The sequence below is a fragment of the Priapulus caudatus genome, unplaced genomic scaffold (genome assembly GCF_000485595.1).
Source record: "Priapulus caudatus unplaced genomic scaffold, Priapulus_caudatus-5.0.1 Scaffold1536, whole genome shotgun sequence".
Lineage (NCBI taxonomy): Eukaryota > Metazoa > Priapulida > Priapulimorpha > Priapulimorphida > Priapulidae > Priapulus > Priapulus caudatus.
This window is the reverse complement of record NW_014578597.1, coordinates 8,587-24,091: the sequence shown is the minus strand read 5'-3', so window position 1 is coordinate 24,091 and position 15,505 is coordinate 8,587.

Sequence of the window (15,505 nt, the reverse complement as noted above, 5' to 3'; positions counted from 1 at the left end):
TTGTCATAGATGAGGTTTCGTTCTGCAAATAATATTAAACTTCTAAAAGTAAACTATTTATTTAATATTTTGTAAATAAAATAGTTTCTAAGGCTGAATACATTAATGTAGTCTACACCTTAAATGTACAGAAAAAGGATCTTTTGAGTGTTGTCATCATTAGACATTACTCATTCAGTTATATTTCGTACATAATATTTCTAAGTAACTGTATTTATATATATATATATTAAAAAAGTTCCAAGTTATGGTAAGAAGTGACATGCCAGTTGGCTAGCCTAGGCCTAATGGAATTAGCCAGCAATAAACGATATGATTAGCAATCAGAGATGCATATATCTTTATGCATGCTATTCACTGTTACACACACACACACGCACGTGCACCTACCAGAGGTTGTTTCCTCGGGGAAGTCTGATGGCAAAAAATGTTTACTGCAAACAACACTGGTGGCGTGGGATGCCACAGACACTTATTTTCACCAGATCGTCGGATCGCCACAATCCACTGTTTCCTGATGTCTTTCGCGGTCAATATTCGGGAATTTGAAGCCCCCCCGTGTTTTACACATCGGGACACAACACTGAGTGGATGGCATCTTCGTATAACTATATAATATAACTTTAGAACAGATCGAAAGTTGCTAGTCACAAGTTGTCAGTGTCTGTCAAAACATAACCTGACAGGCGGAAATTGGACCGCGACGATTGTGCTGCCCCCGTGCGATCGTGGCAGAACTAACGATTTTACGAAACGCCCATTGGCCTGTAGTGGAGCAGGCATCGGATGGGTGCCAAGGCCTGATAACTTGCCTCCGGCGTATCTTTGTGACATTCGGTATCCCAGATGAGCTAGCGAGTGACGGTGGACCGGAGTTCACTGCAGCCGCCACCAAGACATTCCTGCAGAATTGGGGGGTCCACCACAGACTAAGCTCGGTGGCTTTCCCGCATTCCAACTGCAGAGCAGAAGTAGGAGTGAAGACAGTGAAGCGTATGATCACTAGCAACACCGGTCCACGTGGTGAGCTGGACACCGACGCGCTGCAGCGCGCAGTGTTGCAATACAGAAATACGCCTGACCCAGAGGCTAAGATCTCGCCTGCCATATGTATCTTTGGTCGACCTATAAAAGACTTCATCCCTATACTGCCAGGTCGATACAGGCCTCATCCCACATGGCGTGAAACCATGACGGCGAGGGAGGAAGCACTCAGGAACAGGCACATGAAGGCTGCTGAAAGGTGGACAGAGCACACCAAGCAACTGCCACTGCTGGCAGTTGGCAACCACATACGCCTCTAGAACCAAACTGGCCGCCACCCCACACGATGGGACAAAACTGGGGTCATCATTGAGGTTAGACAATTTGACCAGTATGTTGTACGCATTGATGGTTCGGGTCAAGTTACATTGCAGAACAGAAAATTTCTGCGGCTTTACAAACCTGTGGTGCCACAGAGACCCAAGCCTCAGACACTGGAGGAGGACCTTCGCTATTCACCCACCATCACGCCAATCAGGGCACATGGACACATGCCCCAAACATTACGGTCTTCAATGCCCAGGACAGCAGAGCCAGCTGCCACGCTGCCGCCATTCCCGATCACCGCCCCACCGCCGGTTACCCCAGCACCACTCCCATTTGCTGAACCACCGTCAGTGCCATCGCCTGCACCCAGTACCAGCGGGATGCCCCGTGTCACAACTGCTGCCCAACCTACTACTCCTGCTGCACGCCCTAGCAGGCCGAATGTGGCCAGAGTCGCGAGTAATGGTATTGGTACCAAAATGTCCGCAATACCCAAGTTTATATACATGTTCCATACATACTTGGGGTCTAAATACAATATTATCGCCGTTATTTAGAGAAAAAGTGTATTTTCTGGTGGCCATTTTGGATTTTGTGCTCTAGAAATTTTTTTTCAACACTTACGAGCTGGCATACATCGGATTTGGAATTAGCACATAAACATTGACAGAAAACAAACAAAAACATGATGAAAAACAAGCACCTGGGCCCTCTAGCCCGGACTAAGACGGCAGTAACCACCGTTCAGAAATGCTGAAAGAAGGTTGGAAAGCAGGGTGTAAAACAGGTGGGCAGATTGGTGTCGTACGAAAGGGATCAACTCGTCACCGTATGCGCTAGTGTGAGTGCATCTGGCGCTTCGATCCCACCGTTCTTCATATTCCCCAGAAAGCATTTTCATGACTATTTTCTCAAAGACGCGCCTGTCGGTAGTGGTGGCGCTGGCAATGCGTCGGGATGGATGGATGTAGAAATTTTCTACATCCAAATGCAGCATTTCGTGCGACACGTCCGACGTAGCAAGGATAAAAAAGTGCTTCTCCTCCTAGACAATCATAATTCTCAGCTCAGTGTTAAAACTCTTGACTTCGCCAAAGACGGTATAGTCATGCTCAGTTTCCCGCCGCATTGTAGTCACAAGCTACAGCCTCTCGATCGCACGGTTTTCGGTGTTCTAAAGAATAGACTATTCGAAGTGATGGATACTTGGCAGAGACTCAATGCTGGAAACACAATGACCATCTACGAAATACCTGGCTTTATTCGGGATACGTGGCACATGGCAGCCAGTCCCAACAACTGCATCAGTGGTTTCCGTGTAGCTGGTATATGGCCAGTAAACCCAAACATCTTCCTTCCCGAAGAATTCGCCCACACTACGGTAACAGATGGCCCCATGATCGTGCCAAGTACACAGCCGACAGACGAGTATATAATTCGCAATCATCTGGAAGGCGATGGACATTGTCTCATAGAGGCAGTTCTTCAGATGCAATTTCCGATAAGATGTTGGCAGAAGTTGAAGATAATATTGATTTCTATCGTCAGTTGAGTGCCGGTGAAAACGTGATGAAGGAATTACGGCGTTACGTAGTTCTCAAGGAGTATAATACTAATACATATGTGATCTAATAATCAACGCCTTGTGTAACGCTATGTCATTTGGGATTGACATCTACACTGTAATTAACGAAAATGTTACCTGTCAAGAGCATCGCCCTAGAGGCAGCGATAGACTCCGAGACAATACTGTAGTTGAAGTTCCCTTGTACGGTAGCAGTGCTGGAGCTCATTACTGCAAAGTAGAGAATACCGGACAGACAGCTGCTGTCGACTCCGACTCTTCCGAGACCCCTGTAGTAGCTGCTACCTCCTCTCCTACCACTCCTACACCTGTACCGGACCGGATTCAAAGCCCCGTAGTAACACCAAGCGATATATAAGAAATCTACCTAAGGTAACTGAACCCAGATCAAAAAAAGCAAGTACCAGAAAAAAGAGACGTAGCGCCATCTTAACAGACACACCTGAGAAGTCAGCCATAGAAGAAGAGGAAAATAACCGGTAAAAAAAGAAAATAATACCGAAGACAAAAAAAGGGAAGGGACCGGCTAAAGGAGGACCTACACCTGGAACATCCGAAGGGAAGGGACCGGCTAAGGGAGGACCTAAATCTGGAACATCCAAAGGGAAAGGACCGGCTAAATCACTGTTTAATCGCCATGACGATGACGATGCCGATGAAGATGATGAGGACGTAATTTGTCTAGTGTGCACAGCCCCCACACAAAGTTAAGCCAACAACAAACAAAAGACAAGTTAAGTTAGTGTGCTATATTCACGTTCTAAAGCAGGTGATGAATGGGTACAGTGTGTCCAATGCAAAGGTTGGTCATATGTCTTGTGCACCGATCAAGTTTCAATCGCCTACGTATGTGGCAATTGCGATAGCGACAATAACATGTGTTAGGTAATTGGTAAAAAACCGGTAAAATTGTTTAAAAAAAATGGTTGTTTTAAAAAAAAAATCGTATAAAAAGTAGAAAATTTCGTTTTCCAGATTTGGTTCTGGTACTGTTATTGTCTCTTCTATGCCTGTTTGTGTTCTGATGCTTGTGTGCACCTTCTAAGCACGTATCGCGACTGATAATATGGCTAGGAATGATATGTCCCAACTTGCCCACATACTGTCCCAATTTACCCTGTGATGGGGCATGTTGGTCCACTTTGACTACCTCTAGTGGATGACGGAAATCTTAGTCGACATAGGTGAACGGTAACATTGTAAATATGTTATATAGAAAGGAGATAATAGGCTACCTTGTGATGTATATAGCAACTCTGTATCATCAAGGATTGACGAGATATTGGGTGAAATGTAAAAAGTGACCCAACTAGCCCCGGTCTCCCCTACCCTGCATTGTCCCACCGTACCCTGACTTTCAGCCAACTGATCATAAAAATCATGCAGAACCATATACATATGGTTTTGCAGAAAAATGTTAATTTTTAGTGGATGACAACGTTTTACATTTCTCCCCTATACTGGTGGGTGAGGTATTACCGCCGCAAGGTATTGCCGCCGTCACGTGCATATTGATTTTTTTATATTTGATGTCAATATCAAACCATTTTTATTTATGGTAATGATAGTATTACAATGATAACATTAAACTACGAGACTACTAGCTTTTATTAATTTTTCTAAATTAATCATATTAATTGATGATTCAATCTAAAAATTTATTCCCAATCTAAGCCAAGTAGACGCACCACTGCGGAGCCTCCTGAAGTCAGATGTGACATTCTTTCTGGTAAATATAATAGATTGTTCTATTAGTAATATATTTTAAACTTGATTAACAAAGTTGTTGTTCCGTAATTGGAAACTGGCAATACATAATCACTAAAATCTATGTCTGCCATAAGGTTTTTGGCTGCCATTTTTAATTGTTTTTATTCAAAAATGCTCAACCTGTATTAACTGGCATACATCAGATTTGGAACCAGCTGGTTTGAATTGTGGAGAACTTGTTAAAACATGTTATATATGTCCCTGAACATAGCCCAGACTACTCACATTAAGAATTGCCGCTTTCGCGTAAAAAGAAAAACCATGAAAAGTTCATATCTCAAGAACTACACCAGATAGAGTAATGGTGTTGGTACCAAAATGTCCGCAATACACAAGTTTATATACATGTTCCATACATACTTAGGGTCTAAATACAATATTATCGCCGTTATTTACAAAAAAAGTGTATTTTCTGTGTGCGCCTTCTAAGGACGTATCGCGACTGATAATACGGCTAGGAATGATACGTCCCAACTGCCCACATACTGTCCCAATTTACCCTGCGATGGGGCATGTTGGTCCACTTTGACTACCTCTAGTTGATGACGGAAATCTTAGTCGACATAGGTGAACGGTAACATTGTAAATATGTTATATAGAAAGGAGATAATAAGCTACCTTGTGATGTATATAGCAACTCTGTATCATCAAGGATTGACGAGATATTGGGTAAAATGTAAAAAGTGGCACAACTAGCCCCGGTCTTCCCTACCCTGCATTGTCCCACCGTACCCTGACTTTCAGCCAACTGATCATAAAAATCATGCAGAACCATATACATATGGTCTTGCAGAAAAATGTAAATTTTTAGTGGATGACAACGTTTTACGTTTCTCCCCTATACTGGTGGGTAAGGTATTACCGCCGCAAGGTATTGCCGCCGTCACGTGTATATTGATTTTTTTATATTTGATGTCAATATCAAACCATTTTTATTTATGGTAATGATAGTATTATAATGATAACATTAAACTACGAGACTACTAGCTTTTATTAATCTTTCTAAATTATTCATATTAATTGATGATTCAATCTAAAAATTTATTCCCAATCTAAGCCAAGTAGACGCACCACTGCGGAGCCTCCTGAAGTCAGATGTGACATTCGCATGGGAGCACAAACATGAAAACAGCTTCAAAGAGCTAAAACAGAAATGCAGTACATCTCCACTACTAGCATTCTACGACGTAAACAAACCCATGCACATAGAGTGCGATGCAAGCAAAGACGGGTTAGGTGCTGTACTTATGAAGGAAGGTCGAGTTATTGCGTATGCGTCCCGTGCAATGACTGAAACTGAACAACGATACGCACAAATCGAAAAGGAAATGTTGTCGATAGTGTACAGCATGGCCAAGTTTATCTGCTATATGTTCGGTAAGAAGACCACAGTCCACAATGATCACAAACCGCTAGAACAGATATTCTCAAAACCACTACTGTCAGCGCCGATGAGAATTCAGAGAATAATGCTGATTCATATTAATTGATGATTCAATCTAAAAATTTATTCCCAATCTAAGCCAAGTAGACGCACCACTGCGGAGCCTCCTGAAGTCAGATGTGACATTCGCATGGGAGCACAAACATGAAAATAGCTTCAAAGAGCTAAAACAAAAATGCAGTGCATCTCCAGTACTAGCATTCTACGACGTAAACAAACCCGTGCACATAGAGTGTGATGTAAGCAAAGACGGGTTAGGTGCTGTACTCATGCAGGAAGGTCGAGTTATTGCGTATGCGTCCCGTGCAATGACTGAAACTGAACAACGATATGCACAAATCGAAAAGGAAATGTTGTCGATAGTGTACAGCATGGCCAAGTTTATCTGCTATATGTTCGGTATGAAGACCACAGTCCACAATGATCACAAACCGCTAGAACAGATATTCGCAAAACCACTACTGTCAGCTCCGATGAGAATTCAGAAAATAATGCTGAAATTACAGTGGTACGACATCGAGGTTAGATACCGAAAGGGGAAAGAGATGTTTGTGTCGGATGCACTCTCCCGAGCATATCTACCCGGAAAACAAGTTGAAGCAGACGATCTTGAGGAAAGCGACGTGATCAGCATGATATCCATCAGCAAATCCAGATACGTAGAAATCAAAGAGAAGACACAGTCTAAACTCCAAACACTTTATCAGGTGATAAGCAATGGGTGGCCAGCCAGCAGAAGTGAAGCTTCAGCTGAGGTGAGACAGTACTGGGAATCGCGTGACCAGCTAGCTGTATGTGATAGCATCAGGGATATAAGGGACCGAGAATTGTAATTCCGCCTACCCTACGCAACGACATGCTAGAAATAATACACCAATCTCTAACCTAGGCATAGTCAAATGCAAGCAGCGAGCCTGTGAAGTGATGTACTGGCCTAGTATGAACTCAGCCATTGAGGACACAGTCCAGAACTGCAGAAAATGTGCAGAGTATCAGAACAAGCAGAGGGCTGAACCATTAATGCCGACTGTGACTGCTGACCTGCCATACACCATGGTTGGATGTGACTTGTTTGACTTCCAGTTAAGCAACCCTAACCCTAACCCTAACTCTTCAATAAAGAGAAGGCAAAACAAAAGGTCTATTATGACCTTAGCAGAGGTGTGAAGGAGCTAAAACCACTAGAACAAGGTGACAGCATACACATGAACCCTCTTCCAGGCTCTAAGTCTTGGAAATCGAGGACAGTGGTAAAGCACTACGAGAGACCCAGATCCTACGTCATTTGTAGCAGAGGTCGGCTGTATTGCCACAGTCGCAGACACCTCCGAGAGACATCAGAAGCAGCAAACCAACAGGACACCAGTACAATGGACGACGGGCAGCTGGGCGTCAGCGACAAACAACATGAGACCCGAAGAGAATCCGACACTGCACCAGAGGCGAGAGACGGGACAGCACGGACGGGTGACGGACACAATGACATCCTCCGAGAAGACCCCTGCACGTCTCCTAGATACACAACAAGGTCTGGCAGGACTGTAAAGCCACCCAGAAGACTGGACCTATAATGTGTTGATGTTACATATAGTAGAATGCAATCTGTGTTGATGTTACATAGAGAAGAGCGAGAGGGGACAGCAGAGAGGAGAGAGGAAGGCAAAGAGGAGAAAGTAGGGCAGACAAGAGAGAGAAAGGCAGAGATGAGAGAGAGAGAGAGAGAAAGGCAGAGATGAGAGAGAGAGAGAGTCAATGTAGGTGTTTGACAATGTTTACTTGCATTTATAACTGTGTCGGTATTAGGAGGATCGTTGAATTGAACCACTCTGGAGAGCTGGTATTCATGGATGCCTCTTCCAACATGGATCGCCATGGCTGTAACGTGTTTCTCATGTTGACGCACAGCTGCATTGGAGGGTTACCCCTTGGTGTTCTGTTGACGACCTCAGTCTGAAGCAGTCATTAAGGCAGCCCTTCAGCTCTACACCACCCTGCTAACGGATAAGAGCTTTGGAGGCAGAGGTCGCCAAGGTCCTGCTGTCTTCATGACAGATGACTGTACTGCTGAACAGAACGCTATACATCATGTGTTCCCTGTAAGTACCAGTCTACTATGTGTCTTCCATGTGTTGCAAGCGACATGGAGGTGGCTGTGGGAGGGGAAAAATGGTGTGCCGAAACATCAACGGGCAAACCATCTGCAGCATATGAAAAGACTGACACTGCAGAACAACTGGAGCAGCTATATCAGCAAAGCCTCCAAGATTCTGACATCTCTGAGTAAGAAAACAATGTCAGACCTATATTTACACATTTTGCCACTATGTTAGCAATTGAGAGGGAAGAAAATTTATGTTATCCACTCACTGGGAGTAGAGAATAAATTCATACACAAAGAAGTTGTTATGACTGCTACTTTTCAGCCACTGGAAATATTAAAAGCCTGGTGTGATCGGGACATTGTATAGATAAAATGGTCAATGTGCACCTTCTGTGATCACATGTCACAAATCATTGTACATGTAGTAGATTCTCGTTACAGGAAAATCAGTAAAAATGTTTGTTGCATCAAAATTTTGTTATACCAGGGTAACAAAAACAGTAGTACAAAAGGTTTTTGAGTTGTAGGACCAGAAAAGCTACTACGTTTTAGCCAAATTTTGTTATACATGTGTGGCAGATACGTCTAGCTCTCCCATCAATCCTACGTGATCTCGACGACCCTGTCAAGGAATTTACGTCCAGTATGTTCGCGTGTGCGGGAAGCGAGATATTACCCAGAAGGTGGGATATATAAAGGCTGGCCGTGCGGCCACGGAGAGAAGTTAGTATCGCTAACTTGGGCGAGTTGGCACCGTCAGCTCCGCGAGGAGAGTTGTAACAGTAAAAGGGCTGGCGGTGTGTTGTACACGTCGCCAGTGAGTGGGAATAAAGATTGCATTATCCGTACTTCATCTGTGCTGTATTCATCTGCGAGTGCGTTTCCGCGCGACCCTTCGAACTTCCGATCTGCCCGAATCAGCGTAAGGTTTGAGTGTACCTTGCCGGGAAAACGCCGCTAGCGACAGGAAGGCGATCACAGGCCAACGAAAGCCGGCAACGCTAGCCGAGGGGCCACGTCACATTCTGACGTGGGACGGGAAAATGCCACACATGTATCAGTGTTTTCTTAAACAAGAGTCTTAAGTATATCATATGAAAGAAATTGCTTTTTATACTATGTCAGTATTGTTCTAATATAGGACTGAATCTTAAATATTCTTCCACTTTTTATGAAGTTAATGTTTTAATGACATTTCAGATGTTTTAATGACATTTCAGATGTTAAACTTTTCTGAAATGACATGTAGCAGCACACCCTTTGGTTCTGAATGCCATTGTGACAGCATTAACATATTACTTATTTGTTTTTATGCTGCTACATTCAGAATCTAAACTTCTTTTTATTTGTGAATATGAACTTAATATGTGAATATACTTGCTCTGAGATTCAGATTTATATTACAAGTCACAGTTATATTACAGTCAACAATTGTTGTAACATACTCAGTTACTTTTTTCACCTTTTTTATTGTGCATTTATCCTTTTCACATTTTAAGAAATTCAAGAAGTATCTAACTACTTATATGAGTAGGCGAAACATGTGGGCTATATGCCTGCGTGAAGACCTACAAATTCGTGGCAACAACACTAACAACTTCTGCGAAGCTGCAATGAGGGTTCTCAAAGACAAGGTCCTCGAGCGCACAAAGGCATTCAGTGTCCCACAGCTGGTGGATTTTGTGTCAACATTTCGCCAGGATCATTATTATCAGCGCCTCATTGATGTAGCCAATGGTCGACTGGAGTATGTTGTTTCAACAAGGTTCATGCTTCCAGATAAGACTATAACCAAGGAAAACATCCAGCAGGTATGAAACAGTCTCTAACTTTTGTTTTTTTAATGTTTTTTTAAAATTGCGATTTGGATGGTGCGGTTACCACCACGCCCTTAGTCTTATACGCGGATTGTAACCTTGTGTACGCCAATTATAACTTGTTACGCGAATTTCAACTTTTGTACGTGACTTTTAAATATTCTACGCAATTGTATCATATTATACACATTTTATCGTAGGCGATTGGTCACGGTTCGCCGGGGTGTCCGGCCGAGGGGACACGAGGTGAGTTCCACGGTTGTACGTGGCTACTATGCAATTAGTACTATTATAGTGATTACCAGTATTTCAGAACCATGACTTTACACGCGCATTTTCACGGAGACACGGGTTTGGACGAGGTGATATAACGTTACGGTTGCAGGTTGACTATAACTATGCTATTGCTCACATAAGCCATCCGCTTAAAATAAATAAATAAATAAATACATGTTGTTTACGATACGATCACTAAACAAAATGTTTTTGTAGCATGCGTACCTATAGGGTATTTCCTGTGTAAATCTCCCAGTGCGTTAAACTATATTCTACTAGCAAGTAGCGCGTATACATCGTTTCAGTTTCTAGCAGCACCTAGACGTGATGGTAGCAACGGCATTCGTTCGAGACTGCCAGTCGGTTTCCGTTCATCGTAGGGGAGTTGCGCTTGTTCTACTACGTCACCAACCGAATGTCTCCCGGTGCAAAATGTACAGCAGCCAGGGGTCTGCAACGTGACGATGGGAGCATCGTCTCGGAGGGAGGGGAGGAAAGTAAGCGGGCAAATACCACACGCCAGGGAAAGTGATGGCAATGCGGGAACGCAATCGGTGTCAGGAGAAATGCATAAAACAGAGATGGGAGAGTCAGCGGGCGGGACTGACATCAAAGCGAGCCGTGGCTCGGGATGGCGCCATCTAGCTGGAAACCGCAGTCACGAATCCACGCATTCTTGCGGATTGTGACAAGCAGCTAGACACCGACCAGATGACCCTATTGACACCAGGGCCAGAATCGGACCATGGATCCGAGCCAAGGGGAAATGCTTACCCCACCATATTCGGTAGTGTAAATGTAGTAGTTATAATACTCACCCCACCTTATTCGGTAAGGCCGGTTGGCCAAGAGGGAGTTAAAACGAGGCCGGTGACGTAGAGGAAAGAGCGCGGGCATAGGTCCGAGCCACAACGTATAAATAGTGGGGGAAGCCCCTCCTCAAGAGCTCTTGTACAAGTGACACCCGCTGAGAAAAGGTGTAAGTGCGTGATACGGTTACCGTTGTAGTAAACGCTCTTGCTTTAGGTAGTGCACTGAGAACTGAAGTATTGTATTAGAGATTGAGTTAAACGCTAGTGAACGTTACTTCTTGTCTTGTCTTATCGCTATAGTCTCTTGCAGAATTTCTACTTCCGTAGTGCGAATAACGCGTCTACAATAGTATTGATTTTTATCTGCTGCTGGTGAGATCTGCTGCCACCAGGCTGGGATATTTCTTTGATTATGAATTACTATAGCAGACTCAGCCAACATACCGCTAGACTTCTTTATTTCTGGCATTAATTATTTTTATTTTTTATTTCAGGTTAATTATTACTTCACCTGTGCTAGGTTAGTTTGAGTGATCATGTCTTACTGGACAATCGAATCAAATGTAGAAAAGCACCTGCAAAATATTGCAGAAGATCACCTTGCAGACATGCAAAAGGATTCTGAGTTAGAAACAGAGGGCAGTGCACCAGTAATGGAAGCAGATAGCTGTAGTGAACGTGAAACAGAAGATAGTAATGTTGAGGGAGATGATGTTTGTAGTACTGAAGACAGGGACTCACTGAATGATTCCAATAGTAATGTCTCAGATAGTTCTTTGCATTGTGATGAAGATTCAGAGCAGCCTAAGGATGAGCTTCATACTTTATTGTATAATTGGGCAGTAGAAAACCAAATAACTCACACTGCGCTAGGGCAATTGTTAGTAATGCTTAGATAATTCCATCCAGATCTGCCAAAAGATGCCAGAACATTGTTATCGACAACTAAAGTGGAAGGAATTAAAAATGTTGCTGGTGGATTATATTATCACTTTGGAATTGCTAATCAAATAATTTCACAGCTATCTCATGATATCAAACTTAGAAATGTTAACACCATAAATCTTCAGATAAATATTGATGGACTTCCATTGTTTAAGAGCAGCAGCGTACAGTTCTGGCCTATACTAGGTTTGTTGGTTGAGTCAAGAAAACCTGAGCCTTTTACAATCGGTCTGTACTCAGGTACTACGCGACCAAAAGATGCTGAGGAATTCTTAAAGGATTTTGTGGATGAAATGCTTCCTCTTCAAACAAATGGTTTAGATTATGATGGGCAGCACTACTCTATAGCGATATCAGCCTTTGTTTGTGATACTCCTGCCCGTGCCTTCGTTAAATGTGTGAAATCTCATTCTGCTACTCAGGTTGTGACAAATGCACACAGTCTGGTGTCTATAATGGGAAGATGACATTTCCTGAAACGAATGCTCCCCTGCAAACAGATATTTCATTTAATGAAATGGCAGATGACGAACACTATAAAGCTCCATGTCCATTAAGACGGCTCTCATTAGGGATGGTATCTAAATTTGTTAAAAAGTTGCACGTATACGTGTGCTGCACGAGTTGAGTATCGAATGCCGGCAACGCTAGCCGAGGGGCCACGTCACATTCTGACGTGGGACGGGAAAACGCCACACATGTATCAGTGTTTTCTTAAACAAGAGTCTTAAGTATATCATATGAAAGAAATTCCTTTTTATACTATGTCAGTATTGTTCTAATATAGGACTGAATCTTAAATATTCTTCCACTTTTTATGAAGTGAATCTTTTAATGACATTTCAGATGTTAAACTTTTCTGAAATGACATGTAGCAGCCCTTTGGTTCTGAATGCCATTGTGTACAGCATTAACATATAACTTATTTGTTTTTATGCTGCTACATTCAGAATCTAAACTTCTTTTTATTTGTGAATATGACCTGATATGTGAATATACTTGCTCTGAGATTCAGATATATATTACAAGTTATTTAAGTTGTTGTAACATACTCAGTTACTTTTCTTCATCTTTTTTTATTGTGCATTTATCCTTTTCACGTTTTAGGAAATTCAAGAAGTATCTAACTACTTACATGAGTAGGCGAAACATGTGGGCTATATGCCTGCGTGAAGACCTACAAATTCGTGGCAACAACACTAACAACTTCTGCGAAGCTGCAATGAGGGTTCTCAAAGACAAGGTCCTCGAGCGCACAAAGGCATTCAGTGTCCCACAGCTGGTGGATTTTGTGTCAACATTTCGCCAGGATCATTATTATCAGCGCCTCATTGATGTAGCCAATGGTCGACTGGAGTATGTTGTTTCAACAAGGTTCATGCTTCCAGATAAGACTATAACCAAGGAAAACATCCAGCAGGTATGAAACAGTCTCTAACTTTTGCTTAATCATATACAGGGTAGCCCAGAAAAAGTGGCATGATCGAGTTTCAATATTTATTTCACGGAGAAGTAATTTTCTAAACAGTAATGGATCTATCGGATAGTGTATTTCATGCTGAAAAAATGACACCAGGATCATTGATTTTGGTTGAGTGGTTTTGCTTCCATGCTTCTTTAGCAAGTCATTTTCGAAACTTGTTGCATTTCAGGCAAGTCACGAACAGACCACAGAGTTTGGGCGAGTGTTCTCGCCGAGCCCTGAAACAGTGCCTGTCCGGACTCATATGCCTTTGAGTACAGGCAGTACACGGCTCAGTGCGCACAGTATCCCAAACCCGGCTCGTGACACTCCTGAAACGCGATGATTTTTGAAAATAACATTGTTTCACTAAAGAAGCGTAGAAGTAAAACTACTAAACCAAAATCGATGATCTTGGTGTCATTTTCCTCAGCATGAGGTATTAAAGCCATTAAAAAAGAATTTCTGACGTGTAAAAATATTAACCGTGCCACTTTTTCTTGGCCACCCTGTATAGAGAATGGGATGGGTGCAAAGGGAGGGGGGTCCTAGACGTATCCTAGATTGATACGTTGTCAACTGTAGTGGCTGTTTTACCAATAACATACATGCAAACATGATTTATGTATTACAAAACAAATTGGCTATTTTTCTTCAGAATAAGTGAAAAAAAACAGCTCTACTTCATAAAACGGTTGTGCTGTTGCATTTAACTTATGCATTCACAAACATTATATTTATGCTACAACGGTAATAATTCCCTCATTTATACTGTAATGAAGGTTTTTGATAATGAGCACCCCATGAATACGTTATCCAAGCATTTAAAGCAACAATTGTTTAAAAGTAAGTTTTCAGGGGATTCAGTTGAATGTTTTTATGGCCCAATTGTTGTCAGGTCCGAGTATCGGCTGGGACCTGCTTCTATAGTGGACACCGTAGTGATACGTTATTACAGTTGGCCGTGGCAGACTTTCATTGGTTGTATTAAGTAAAATGGCTTCGGGCATGTAATGGATGGATATAAAAGCGCGACGAGGTTACGTGGGGAGGTTGACTTTTCTTTGTGCTTGCTCCGCGCTGGAACTGATGTATGTCGTTGAACTTTTGTACGAATAAATTTGTGTTATGTCCACTCATACACGTTCTACCGGTAGTCATTCTCCTGGTTCATCTGAGGCAATGTGAGAGCTTACATTATTGGTGGCAGCGGTGGGATAGAAGGAAGGAAGACGAGCAAGAAAGAAGAAGCAGAGAGAGCGTCGACTGGCAGAGGGGTCAGCGCACAACACGTGGAGATTGCCCAGCGCCCAGGAGTTCGTTTGTCGCCGGAGACAGAGAGCGCATCGACTGGCGGAAGGGGTCAATGCACAACACGTGGGGCAGCGCCGTGGATTCGTTCATCGCCGGTGGGAAAGCTTCATCTCAACCATGCGTGTTGTGCGACATACATTATTCTGAATGAGTTGAAACAACTGGTGAAAGACAGTTGTTGCGAGATGTTCTGTGTTCGGGTCTCTCTTCGTATGTGGTGTGCTGTTTAACCATGTTTACGATAAAACCTTTGGTTTTGTGTCGATATTTTATTTGCGGTAAATTGCGGTAAATCTGACAGAAGTTGTAAACATGGAGCAGTTGAGCACAGCTAGATATCAGCTTGTCAAAAAAATGAGCACTGAATATTTGAAAGCAAAATTAGTTGAGTCGGGGCTCAGATGGGAGCAAGTAGAGGAGTTTGAGCGTGACCAGCTGATGGAGATGTATGCACAGCTGATCCATGTACAGTCAGAGGAAAGTGGTGCCATTCCTAAGATGGTTAAACCTAGTCCTACGGTCTCAGTCGAAAGTGATGATGAGTCGCCTAGAGGAGTAGGGGCAATTTATGCGTTAGTTGAGCAGCTTAGAGAGGATAGGAGGTTTGAGAGGGAAAGGTGGGAAGCCGAATGTCGGTTTCGTGCAGAGGAGAAGGAACAGCAGTTGAG